Source organism: Archocentrus centrarchus, chromosome 5 (genome assembly GCF_007364275.1).
Source record: "Archocentrus centrarchus isolate MPI-CPG fArcCen1 chromosome 5, fArcCen1, whole genome shotgun sequence".
Classification (NCBI taxonomy): Eukaryota; Metazoa; Chordata; class Actinopteri; order Cichliformes; family Cichlidae; genus Archocentrus; species Archocentrus centrarchus.
The window spans coordinates 9173697-9187423 of NC_044350.1; positions in this window are offsets into that span (position 1 = coordinate 9173697).

A 13727-nucleotide genomic window follows, 5' to 3' on the forward strand; every position below is an offset into this window, starting at 1 on the left:
CCTGAGGTGTTGCTCCAATTTTACTGTCCTTCTGTATAGTCCATGTTGCCCAATAAATCAGCACAAATATTGGTCATGTTTCCCAAAAATATTTTGAGTCTTTGTCGCTGGAAATCACAGGTAAGCAAATTAAATAAATGAAATTAACAGATTAACACAAAAGTGGCCATACATTTTGGGTGTGCCACATCAGCATGATGTTTCACCTGTGAGAACTCAGGTGAGTTGAGATTATTATTTGCAAAGATTTAAAACTTATGGTGGCACCAAATTTAAAGTCAGGCTTGTTGTAAATGTTTATCTAATCCATACACTGCCTGTTATTGTAATTTTATCAGCAAAGTCAGATGTCACGGTTGGGGGGAGGGCGGTTAAACTATCCTATTTGAATTTGTGACATCACTGTGTGTGATGTACTTACCCAGATATGCGGGTGCTGGCCTGTAAGACTGTGGGTACAACTGTGGAGCTGCATATTGATATCCTATACACAGGGACATTAAAATCCTAATTAGAACCAATACAACAAATTGACTTCATCTCATTTATTTATTTTGATAAAAATGTCTTACCCATTTTTTCAGCCTTCTGTCTTTGCTCTGTCAGGAAACAGACAGACAGGAGTAACTGAGTACATGTATGCACTTTAAACTGGAGGTCCAGCTGCTGCTGGTATACTTCACTAAAGAGCAATAATATGCTGAAAATATGAACTCGGTTGCCAGCAATATTTGTGAATGTATTACAGTCATGGCCTGCTTTTCTGGGAAAACTTGACTGCAGCCATTTAAAGGGACAGTCTACCTTCAAATCACATTCACATATTTTTCCTTTGATGGCATTTAGAGGCATCCATCAATATAGTCGTTGTCTCTTTAAGAAAAGCCTGTCCAGTGTTATTTTTTAAACCCTGTTTTCCTCAGTTACCTTCAGTCAGCTTGTCAGCAATGAGAGGGCCGCTTGGTGTATCTTCAGTTTCGGGCTTGGTAACAACCATGGATGTGAGAGGGGTGACGAAGCTGTACTGCAGGGACATTTCCAGGGCCTTGGCTGTGGTGTTGGCTTTCTCATCTGGTGTACCGCTCTTGCTGCCAGAAGGAAAATATCTTTGTTACCACAAATGATTTAAACAGAATACCACAAAGGAATCTATAAATGAACATCACAGCATTAAAATGAGCTGGTGACAGTCAACAAATGTAAGTTATTGAATAGCGCTGGCAGAAAGCACTATATAGGTGCATCTTATAAAGGGTGTCTTCCTGGTGTGTCAATCACAACATCCACCTCAGGCAACAGTTCCCAAATTTGTAGCATTCTACCTATTTCTCCTAATTCACTCCATTTCTGCAGGCATTAGGGAATTCACATTCAAATACAATACAACACTGTCTAGTAGCTACATTGGTGACTAATGGGTGGACATGTTGCTATATGCCCATCCACAAATGGTCAGCAAGCCAGCAGCTAGCTTGCAACTAATATAAACATAACATACATGCCACAATAAAGTTAAACATTCTAACATGTATATGGGCTAAAAAGGGTAAAGTCGGCACACAGTCTACACTAGGAGAAATCAGTATAGGAATACACAGGGAAAGCATTGTTATTAATTATCACACGTCACAATGAACTGTAAGTTGATAACACTATAAATGCTACCTGCAACTCACAGTACTCATAAGAAAGGCACAAGATAAAATGAAATGCAGTTAATGTATGTAGTGTGCGTCATTGCTGCATATGTGAGTGATCAGTTAAGTTTCTCTGTCACAGTCCATCTCAGCATCCACGCCGGCACTCGCCATCAGCATCTGACCTTACTACTACATTGCTGCCTGCCTTGTGCATGCTCAGTAGGTTGGTCTTTCCAACATTGCCACCCCAAATTTGTGTCCAAATTTGCTCCCTAGAAAGGCCACCTTACTGCCCATCTTGCTTGTCAGGATTGTCCCCTTAATCTGTTATCTCTGGGAGCACTATTAAGCGGGTGGTATTTCTGGTGTACACACAGTCCTTTATCTGTACCTCAGTTGTTCTCACTTGCCCATCTGGTCCTGGAAATACCCTGACCACTCTCCCAATCTGCCATAATGACCGAGGTAACTGGGGGTCAGCCAGTATCACCACCATTCCTACTCTGATGTCTGGTGTGGGGTTTTGCCACTTCCCTCTGGTTTGCAGTCCACACACATTAGGTTTCTCTGTCACAGTCTATCGCAGCATCCACTCCAGCACTCACCATTGGCATCCGACCTTACTACTCCATTGCTGCCTGCCTGGCATATGCTCAGTAGGTTGGTCTTTCCAACAGGAATATATATTATGATTGATATTTTTAAAAGAACAATGTTACTCAACGGCTTAACTGAACTGACTTAAACTGACCTCTTCTCCAGTAACTGCTGGATAGTGAGGTAGGCCCACAGACGCTCAGTGAAATCTCCAAAGATGTACTCCTCGTCTGGGTAGATCACATTCCAGTCCCCAGTGCTGGCTTGGCCCTGGACTATGAACTGTTCTTCAAACTATAGGAGAAACAAAAGAAGAAGAAAAGGTGTCGATAAAGCAGAGTAAAAAAAAAAAAAAGAAAAGAAAAGAAAAAAAAAACAGGCCTGAGGTCCACCTCAGCATTGTTTCATTTTTCTCACCCCCTGTCCAAACACTTCCACCAAGAAGTTGTCCAGGTTGTTGTCCATCACCCGACCAGCCACGACGATCTCTGTGCCATTAAACAACTGGCTGAAGTGGTTGGTAGTCAGAAAGTCCACTGCATTGTCAGGATAACGCAAGTCCACCTCTGAAAGTAGAGGGCTGGCCACTTCTTCATAGAAGCCCTGGAATAAATGCATAAACATACTTTATCACATGCATTTGTAACAACTTTCTAACTTTATTATAAATTTATAATCAAATAGTGATTCCTTATAATTTTAGAGGAATTTAACATGGCTAAATGAAAAAAGACCCTACATACTAAACTCGTACCTGGAGCTGAACAGCAGCATCTGAACCTTCAAAGATTCTGCGGGCCAGACCCTTGTTTTGTGTGCTCATCACATCCAGGAAGGCATAATCCACATCATTTCCAAATCCAAGACAGTACAGAGACATGTTTCCTCCAATGGCTGTACGCACATTCTGCTGGATCTTTTCTATGTTGCTCTCCCCTTAAGACGCATACATGCAACCCACAAAGGTAAAAATGCTGAATGCAGTGTACACTGACCAAACATACTCTTTCCTACAGGATGTGTGAGCTCTTCATGCTTACCAGTATTTGGCATTCCATCAGTCAGTAAAATAATCATATCTACACTTCTCTCTGGCAGCCGGTTCATCTGTCTGTCTTTGACCAGCATGTTTATGCCAGTCATCACTGCATCATTGATATTAGTAGCTAAAAGGGAAACACAGGTCAGTTTTTCAAATGATTTTTTTATTTGGTGAGAAAAAATAATATTTGGCAAAAAAGTTGCTGCCACTTGTTTGTTTTTGTATTTTTAACCTGGTAGCGTTCGTAGTCCTCTAATGTAATCCATGGCTTCAGTTATATTTTCCTTTGTTGCTTTGCTAAGTGATTCCTTCCAGGTTTCAACCCAAGAATGAAACAGGACAATTCCAAAGTGGTCTTCTTCATGCACTTGTTGAAGAATGGCCAGCATAGCTTCTCGTGTCTACAAAGAGTCAGACAGTGAAATGTGTGCATGTGATCTTTGACGTATTAGAAACATATCAACAGTCTGAATAGCTTCTAACCTGTTCAATCTTTCTTCCTCTCATCGATAGACTTATATCAATAACAAACACCACATTCTTTGGGACTTTGGGTAAGTCGGGAGGAGCAAAGAAGTGCACAAAGTATCCATTTACAATCTGAAAAAACAAAACAAAAAAAAGAAGCAGTAAGCATAAAGAACAGTGTAAAAAAAACCTTTTGGATCTTATTGAGTACAAGAAGCTTTCGAGTTGACCTGTATGTCCCCGAGTCTCGTCTCTCGGTTCACATCATAGGTGACAATAAAATCACCATCGATGAGTGTTCCATCACAACCCGGACACTTCCTCTGCTGCTCCATAGTTGGTGAGAAAGAGATATGCGCCTGACAAGTGGATAATACATGCACAATTATATTCCCGTTTGAGAGTCAATCTTGGAATATACTGCAGTGTAATAATCAGAGAAAACGATCAATAATCAGAGTCTGCAATAATCAGAGAAAGTTTATTGCAGACAATCATCCGTTTTATTCAGGTACCTTTTTGTCTGTGACAGTTTTCTCCATCAGAGGGAGCAGCTCGTTTGAGAGGAAGGTCGCATGGGCATCAACATAAGAAATGCCCTGAGGCTCATAAATGTTTGTCTTAATCTGTTTCCACAAAGAAAAACACAGAGACAGGAGATCATTTCTGAAGTGAGGCATTCATTTGGCATCATTTGGGAAATATAAGGGGGCGGGGGGGGCAATCAAACATGGATTCACCTGAAAATCCTGAACCAGTGTTTTGGGTTTGACTCGGGTCAAAATCTCATATCGGCCCAGTTTCCTCTGAAGGAGCTCCTCGTATGTCAGGACAAAAGTCACGTTGCTTTCAGCAGCAATATTGACAGACACTGAAAACTTCTCCATCTTTCTTCCTGAAGCCCTGTAAGAAAGCACAGACACAAGTGACAGCTGCTGCTGCAGTGAATTTACATAAACTGGCTTCAGGTTCTGTTCATCTGGATTGACTCACTTGACGAGTCCAGCAGTCTGTCCAGAGGAAACGGCCTTCTCGTACTGTTTCTTGGCTTTCTCTTTCTCCTTCACCTCTCCGACATACACCTGACCCTCGATTTCCCTGTGCAACACAAAGACGGAGAAAGACACGACAGATGTTAAAGGAAGTAAACTGACTGCAATGTAATTAAAAATTCTGCTTTAGAGCACAACTGTGAAATGAAGCATCGTCTTACAAATGCAGTCAGAACAGAGAGATCGAAAACAGCCTCACATGCTGAAGTTTGTGATGAAAGCAGTCTTGGGCAGCTCCACTTCAAAAAAGATTTCCTGGGACGAGTTTGCTTTGTTGAGAGCCTTGGAGGTCATGATGGTGTGGGCGAACCGAGACGTCACAGTGCAGTCCACTGTCACACTGTATACCTCCACCTGAGACGGAGAGACAGGGAGGAAAATATGGAAAGAAAGAAACCTGTGTAGTACATAAAGGAAAGATTTGCTGCTTTAAAGTCAGACCTGTGTATGAACACTGAAATAGGTTTTTCTGGCTGTAGTTATTGTTCATACTGGCCCATAAAAGATTTGCTTTCAGTGGAAGTGATGAGGGACAAAATCTACATTTTTCCATCTAAAATTTGATGACCATAGAGGCATTGTGATGAGGAGCTTCATCCTCTGTCAGTCACTTCACTGATCCACTACTCTGTGTGCTGGTCTGAGAGGTCAGCCAAGGAATGAAACACTGAGAGCTCTTCAAGGCTTACTAGAGTCAAACACATTGATCTCTTATGACACCCTCAACCTACCTAGATTAAGATTAAGATTAAGATAGCGTTTATTTTTCACATGCGCAGTTATACACACTACAATGCACAGTGAAATGTATTTTGTACCTGCAACCATATATACACACACACATATAATTAAGCAGAAGAAGAATAAAAATAAGTAATTCACACTATACACTATATACTATACACACTTTTACATGGAATTATAGAATATTACAATATTTACATAGTGCAATAATCGTCCAGTTAGGGCTCAGAGTTGAGCAGACGGATGGCTTGTGGGTAAAAACTCTTCTTCAACCTTTCAGTCTTAGTCCTCAGGCAGCGGTAACGCCGGCCTGATGGGAGCAGGGAGAAGAGAGAGTGTCCTGGATGGCTGGGCTGTTTTAGGATCTTCATGGCCCTCAGCCTGCACTGCTTGGTGTAAATGTCCTGCAGGTTGGGGAGGGTGGTTCTGATGGTCCGTTCAGCTGAATGAACCACCCTTTTTAGGGCCATGAAGTCCTGCTTGGTGCAGTTTCCCATCCAGGTGGTGATGCTCCCACGCATGATGCTCTCGATGGTGCAGATGTAAAAGTTCCTGAGCACCTTGAGTGGGAGCTTGAAGTCTCTCAGCCGCCTGAGGAGGTAGAGATGCTGTCTGGCCTTCTTCACAGTGATGTTAATGTGATGAGTCCAGGACAGGTCCCGTGAGATGGTCACTCCCAGGTATTTGAAAGTGTCCACTCTTTCCACCTCAGCACCACTGATGACAAGTGGATGGTAGTCCCTCTGCTGCTTCCTGCTGAAGTCCACGATCAGTTCCTTTGTTTTGCTGACGTTGAGCAGAAGGTGGTTCTCCTGGCACCAGTTCTCCAGGCGGGAGACCTCTCTCCTGTAGGCTGTCTCCTCATTGTGAGAGATTAGTCCCACAACAGCAGTGTCGTCAGCAAACTTGATGATGACATTGGACTCTGACGTGGCCTCGCAGTCATGGGTGTACAGTGAGTACAGCAGAGGGCTGAGCACACAGCCTTGGGGGGATCCGGTGTTGAGGGTGAGGGAGGATGAGGTGAGGTGACCCACTCGTACCACCTGTGGTCTGCTGGTCAGGAAGCTGTGAACCCACCTGCACAGGGATGGGCCCAGGCCCAGGTCCAGCAGCTTAGAGACCAGCCTGGAGGGAACTATGGTGTTGAATGCTGAGCTGTAATCTACAAACAGCACTCCCACATAGTTCCCCTTACCAGTGTCTATGTGTGAAAGGGTCTTGTGAAGGAGGAAGGTTATGGCGTCATCTGTGGATCTGTCTGGCCGGTATGCGAACTGTAGTGGGTCGAGGGTGGTGGGCAGTGAGGAGGTGATGAATGTCTTGATGAGTCTCTCAAAGCATTTCATCACCACAGAGGTGAGTGCTATGGGCCTGAAGTCATTGGGGCTGCTGGGGTGTGGTTTCTTTGGGACAGGGACTATGATGGACTTTTTAAAGCAGGTGGGAATCACACACAGTTTCAGTGAGAGGTTGAATATCAGTGTAAACACAGGTGCCAGCTGGTCAGCGCAGGTCTTAAGGATACGTCCACTAATACCGTCTGGTCCAGCCGCTTTCCTGGTGTTTACACTTCTAAACACCCTCCTCACGTCACGCTGCGTCACAGTGAGTGTCTCCGCCCCTCCGGCCGGGAGCGCAGTGGGCTGTCGGCTTCCCGACTCGAAGCGCGCAAAGAAGTTGTTGAGTTCATCAGCCAGAGAAGCGTCGGCACTCACCGGGTGTGTGTGTGGTGCTTTGTAGTCCGTGATGGTGTGTAGTCCCTGCCACAGTTCCCTGGAGTCAGACTGTTGTAGTTGCTGTTCCAGTCTGCGGCCGTAGCAATGTTTAGCCTCTTTCACCGCTCTGCGGACGTTGTATGACGCAGCCTTGTAGTCCTCCATGTTCCCAGAGGCGAGGCCGGAGTTGTAGGCGGCGGTGCGGGACCTCAGAGCGTCGCGGACAGATTTATCCATCCACGGCTTCTGGTTGGGAAAAGTCCTGATGGTCCTCCTAAGTGAAGTGTCATCAACAACTTTCCCAATAAATCCCACAACCGTTTCCGTAAACTCCTTGATGTCTCCGCCCGCGGTGCTGCGAAACATGTCCCAGTCGGTTGAATCCAACGCACCCTGCAGAGCGGCCTCTGTTTGATCAGACCACCGTGTCACTTCTCTCACAGCAGGGGGTTCCTGCCTGAGCCTTTGTTTGTATTTCGGCATGAGAAGGACAGAGGTGTGATCTGACTTCCCAAAGGGCGGAAGAGGCTTTGCTTTGTAGCCCTCTTTGAATGGAGAGTAGCAGTGGTCTAGGGTCCTCTCTCCTCTGGTGGGGCAGTCTATGTGTTGAGTAAACTCCGGTATCACCTTTTTCAAGTTTGCACTGTTAAAGTCCCCGGCTACGATGAGAGCCGGATCACGCTGGTTAGCCTGATAGGTGGAAATAGCCTCATGTAGCTCGGATAGTGCAGTGTTTGTGTCCGCCTGAGGTGGAATATAGACGGCGCTGAAGATGACCGAAGTGAACTCGCGGGGCAGGTAGTGGGGGCGGCATTTCAGGGTTAGGAGCTAAGTACCTAAGTACATCTTTTGCTTTTGTGCAGCCCCAGTACACATTTGAACTTATGCAGGTTTTAGTTGTATATTAAATGTTTGTGTGTTTATTTTTTCTATACTCATCTGTTTTGATCCGCTAATCTGTTAAAGCTGTATTAAATTTTCTCATGTCAATTATGGTGATATAAATGTGTTTGTATGGATTTCTTACCATTGCTTCATTTGTACTTCTTTTCTGTAAAAACAAACAAACAAAAAGAAAAGAGATGTTATTTTCAAATAACATGACCTCCATAAAACTCCAGTAAATTAATTAATAAACAGTGGCTCAGCCAAATAATAAACAATTAAATAATACATTAGGCAGAGAGCAACAGATCAGAAAGTACTAGTCTAACTTCTCTGTTTCAGTGCATCTTATCTTGAGGACTGGCCACAAGGACACATATTTAAAACATCAGGAAGATGATGTGCTTTATGACTTCACAGCTGAGGAATCATGAGTCATGAAAAACCAGCTTGAACAAGAGTGATGAAGGTCAACTCATGGCGCCCAGAGATTGTTCATGTTTAGATAACAGGCAGTATAAAGATGTTATGGTTAGACAGGAACATGGGCTCAGAGAGAGAGAGAGTGCACACTCTTACTCTGGGTTCCCACATGGCCATGTGTGTATTTTTTCTGATTCTTTAATATATTAAATGTCTTACTTTTTTAATTAAAGTGTTTCAGGTGTTTTCCTTCATAAAAAAGCTGTTTACCTGACAAGATGGTGACCCCGACGTGATTAAGGACTGATAACAGGTAATGACAGGTGAGGATGATTGGCAAAAGAGGACAAAGGGGAATATTTTCTCCAGGACTCACCTTGGGACTTTAACTCCTCAAAAACCTCACAGCTCCTCATAAAAAGGTAAGCAGAAACCTGTTGTTTTTAAATAACCGAATTCTGCAGAATTGGATGTTGAAATTTTTTGTGAGTGAGGGGGAGGTAAGGTCTCGAGAGAACAAATTTTAGAGAATCTGTTAAACTGTTTAAAGCTTGAAAATATTGAAGCATCAGAAAAACAAAAAGGGGCTGACATTAAAAAATGAATGAATAGAAAATGTGTAAAAGAGACAAAATAAGTGAAGTGATAAGAGTTGAAATGAGTGAAAAAAAAAGGATTGTGAGAGATACTGGAAATGTAAAACTGCCCTATAGCATTAGGCTATTGATCAAATTTATTTATTTATTAAAACATAGAAGTGTGTGTGGCTGGAAAATTTTCTACTAAATAGAAATAACTCCTAATATCCACAGCATTAAGAAAGTCGTCCACTAAAACGATGGCTCATAATCGTTTCAGACTCAAAGTCGGCCCCGCAGAGGCTCATATCTGACAAGACGTATATGTTGGCCCGTAAAGTGGAGGCTCATAGCCATTTGAGACATTAAATTGATAATACTAGGTTTGTGTAGACTAAGGTAGTCTCCTTAAAATAAAATAATTAAAAATGATTAATTCTGTAGAGTAACTCTCATGATATACATTGGCAGGAAATAAAATTTGTAACAAAAGTGTTGTGAATAAATAGAGTAATAAATTGGCATGAAATTTTTAGTAAAAGTTGCAACTAAAAGTGTGAATGAGAAGGCCTCTGAGTGTGTGTATCTGTGTGTGTGGGAACAAGTGGGATGATACTGCAGTGAAAAAAGAAAAAGGGATTAAATACTAAAGAAACCGGTAAAACAAAATTAAGGGTGAATAAAGTACATATGACAAATATCAAGGTTGCAGTAAATGTAAACAATTATGAGGGAGACGTCCCTCGGTCAGTTATTAGATAAAACAAAAGCTTGGTTAAATTTTTTGTTTTAAATTATGCACCTGAAAACAAAAGGTCAGGAATCTGGGGAAAAAAAACTCTAAAGCTGAATCACACAGGAAAAGGAAACATGTCTGTTACTATCTGTCATGGTTGCTGTGGCAGGCAGGAAAGGCAGAGCCCAAAAGCAGGACTCAAAAAAGGTGAAAAAATGAACTTAAAGGATTTATTGAAAATGAGGACTGTATAAACAAATAAACTGGGCTGGTCTGTGGCTAGAACTAAAACTAAAGGGTACAGGGACCAGAAACACACACAGCTGAAACATAGACAACAACACAACAAAGAACAGAAAAAAAACTGAGGGCTTAAATACACAGCAGGTAATTAGGTCAAGAGGAAACAGCAGGGCACAACAGGTGAAGCAAATGAAACTAATAACAGGGGAAGCAAAACCAAACACAAAGCACAGGGAACACAAGACTGTCAAAATAATGCAGGAAGTGACTAAACAAGGAACACGCAGACTTGACATGGAGAACTGGCACACCGACACTGGACAGAGACGCAGACCTGACACAGGGAAACACAAGGGACCAGAATAAACTGAGGAATACAAAAGAAAACTAATAAACATAATCAGAGAAATAAGTGAAACAAAAGCAAGAAAACACAAAACACTGGGCCACTGGCCCAGGACCATGACAACTATCTGTCTGTGTGTGTATCTGAGTCAGTGTGTGTGTGCCTTGCACAGAAAGAAAACAACTGGAGTTGGTGTGTGAGAACGAGACTCAGGGAGTTACTGTCTGTGCGCTTGTATCTGCATCTGTGCGAGTGTGTGTGCGTGTGAGTGGCTTGGAGACAGACACACAGAGAAAGAGAGAAAGGAAAAATGGTTGTGAAGTTTAGCAGCTGGAGTGTGTTTGTGCATGTGTGTGTGTGTGTGTGTCTCTCTGAGCATTGTGGTATGTGTGGGTGTCCTTACAGCTTTAGTGTGTGTGCGTGTGAATCCAAGTTTGTGTGTGTGTATGAGAGACACAGTTAATGTGCGTGTGAGTGAGAGACAAATGAGTGCTATAAGTTGTTGTTTTGTTGTTGTTGTTGTTTTTTCCTTTTTTTGCTTTTGTTTGTTTGTTTTGGTATGGATGGTAGAGTTAGGGAGTGGGGGTCATAGAGCTCTAAGGTTAAGGTTTACCCCTGATACAGAGTGAGTATTGCCTACCACTGAAGGACATAAAAGTGCAACAATCTAAAAAAAAAAAAAGAGGGACAGTTAGGAGTTCATTGTTTTTAAAGAATATCATATACTTATTTATTTTTTTTTAAAAATGCATTTTCAGTTTTATTTTTATTTTTTAATTATTCTTTCTCTCTTGATTCTTGGGTTGTTTAGGATTTGTTTGCTTAGTTCTTTTGTTTCCCTGGGGGAGCAAAATATTTTATTACACCTGCATTTCTTTCCTTTTATTTTTCTTTTTGCACATTCTTAGAGAGTGGTTTAAAGTGTTTCAGGTGTCTTCCTTCACAAAAAAACCTGTTTACCTGTCACTCTCACTGCCTCAGCCACCAAGGAGTTGTTTAACCTCTTTAAAATGAGTGTACTCTATGTTATGTTGAAATTGAATTTATGTAATTATGATGCAGTACCAAATACTGGAATTTCACAATGAGAAAAAACTAATGAGATGTTTTCACCAAGAAAAAAAGGAGTGTGTATGAATAGTTTGCCAAGTACCTGCAATGATCTGGCAGCTCCTCTTTGTTCCTGAAATGCAAACACAGGATATTACAGGGGAAAAAAATACTGAGTCACATGAGGTAGGCCGTAAGAAAAACTTCATGTTGTGTAATTTTACAAAATTAGCTAGATAGTTGCTAAATATGAGTGAGTTTTTTTTTAACTTATAAGAAAACAGAACTACTTTATGAGTCAACTATAAATCTAAATCTGAATTTGTGCAGTATAAAAAGTGCAAAAGAATGTAGAAAGTACTAAAATTCAAGAAATATGTTTATTTCTTATGAATAAATATAAAAATAATAATTACAAAAAATGCCAGAGATATGAGGCACATATAAAGTATTTGAAGTGAAGTGAGGTGAACACGATTAAAGTTACAATAGTGTGATTTGACTTTAATATCAGAATACAAAAACACAAGTGTTTGACGTTACCTGTGTAGCTTCATTGTCCCTGGAGATAACCAGAGCTCCTGAGGCTGAGCAGCTCAGCCAGAGGCAGGCGCAGCCCCACAGCAGCAGCAGGCGAACACCCAACAGTCCAGACATGACCAAACTCTGACTGAACATCGGCTGACTTCAGTGCAGAGAAAAACGCTCAGTCCCCTGTGGGAGGGACACGCATGTGTGTTTTCCTAAATTATTGACCAACACTCATGAGTGCAATGTCCAGCAGGCCGTGAGGCACTGAAAAGCTCAAAGAGTGTGTTTCTAGTGTGTGGACGTCTGAGGGACTGAAATCGAACTGCATTCATTTAGATACATGACAAAGTGACAACAAAACACCCATGACTTCAAATCTAGTTGAGGATATCGAAAAAGCAGCAGTTAGTTCTTTTCGAGCTTATGAAATACTTCATAATGCAAACTGGGTATCTCTCTACCTGCCTCTGGCTTCTGATGGGCAGAGCTGCAGCTTTCTGCCTTCATCAGTAAGTACATTTCATGACATAGACACAAACACCCACGCAATCACAAAACAACAAAATTGTTGGTTTGTGTAGCCATGCTTCATTTATTTACTTTTTCCCACATAAATTTATTTGTCCAAGTATTATTTGTTTTTTTTTATGTTGCTTTTTTCCCTTCTCTTACAGGTACAGCAGATAATGAACCAGTTTGGTTTATTTACTTGTGCTCTGTCCCCTGTTTTCTATTTTTCTCCCCGTTCGCCTTTTTTCCTTTTCTCTTTCTTTTTCTTTTCTTTCTTTTTTCTTCAGAAAAAAAAAGAAGGGAAAAAAAGGCCCTTTTATTTCCTGTATATAACATAATTGCTAAACAAAGTAATAAATGGATTCTGATTTTTGGGGGGATTTTTTTCACACTCCTTGTTAGTCTCACATCAGAGACAATATTATTCATGGGATGTTAATGGCAGGACTCCAACAGAGAATAACTGAACCAGCACATACAGCTGCTGTATCACAGGGCAGTAAAGTAAAATTGAGACATTTTGTGGGAATAAGCCCTGTAAATTTTAAGCACTTAGATTCGACCTTATGTAACAGCCTTATGAAATTCACTCTTGTGTGAGCATCAACATGAGAAAGGCCCTGAGGCTCATGATGTTTGTCAGAAACCACAGTGCATATCTATAAACACCAAACTGATCTGAGTGTATTTCACAAACTTTATCTATGTGCTGTTCCTCTGGATGGACCCACCTAACAGGTCCAACAGTCTGTCCAGAGGAAAACATACCCTTTCACTTTCATGATGTAGCACATATTTTGCCACATAGAACTTTGCACAACACCCACATTTCTATTTATTTATTAGTTAATGATCTCTAGTTTATATCGAGTGCAGTGATTGAATCAACAAAGGCTTTCAGACTAATGAGATATAAAGAGATGTTATAAAGAGATGTTTGCTGATTTGGGGTAAATAATGAGAACAGGCTCATCAGCAGACTGGACACCCCACTTTGTTCGTACTGTTTGTCACCCCCCCACCCCCCAACCAAAAAAAAATAAAATAAATCACCTGAGGTCTCATAATGCTTTGTGAGTTGATTCATGCATACCCCGTAGAAAATAAAAGCGACAAGAACTGCTCTTTAATGGTGACAAAACAAATGAACATTTCTTTTAAAAA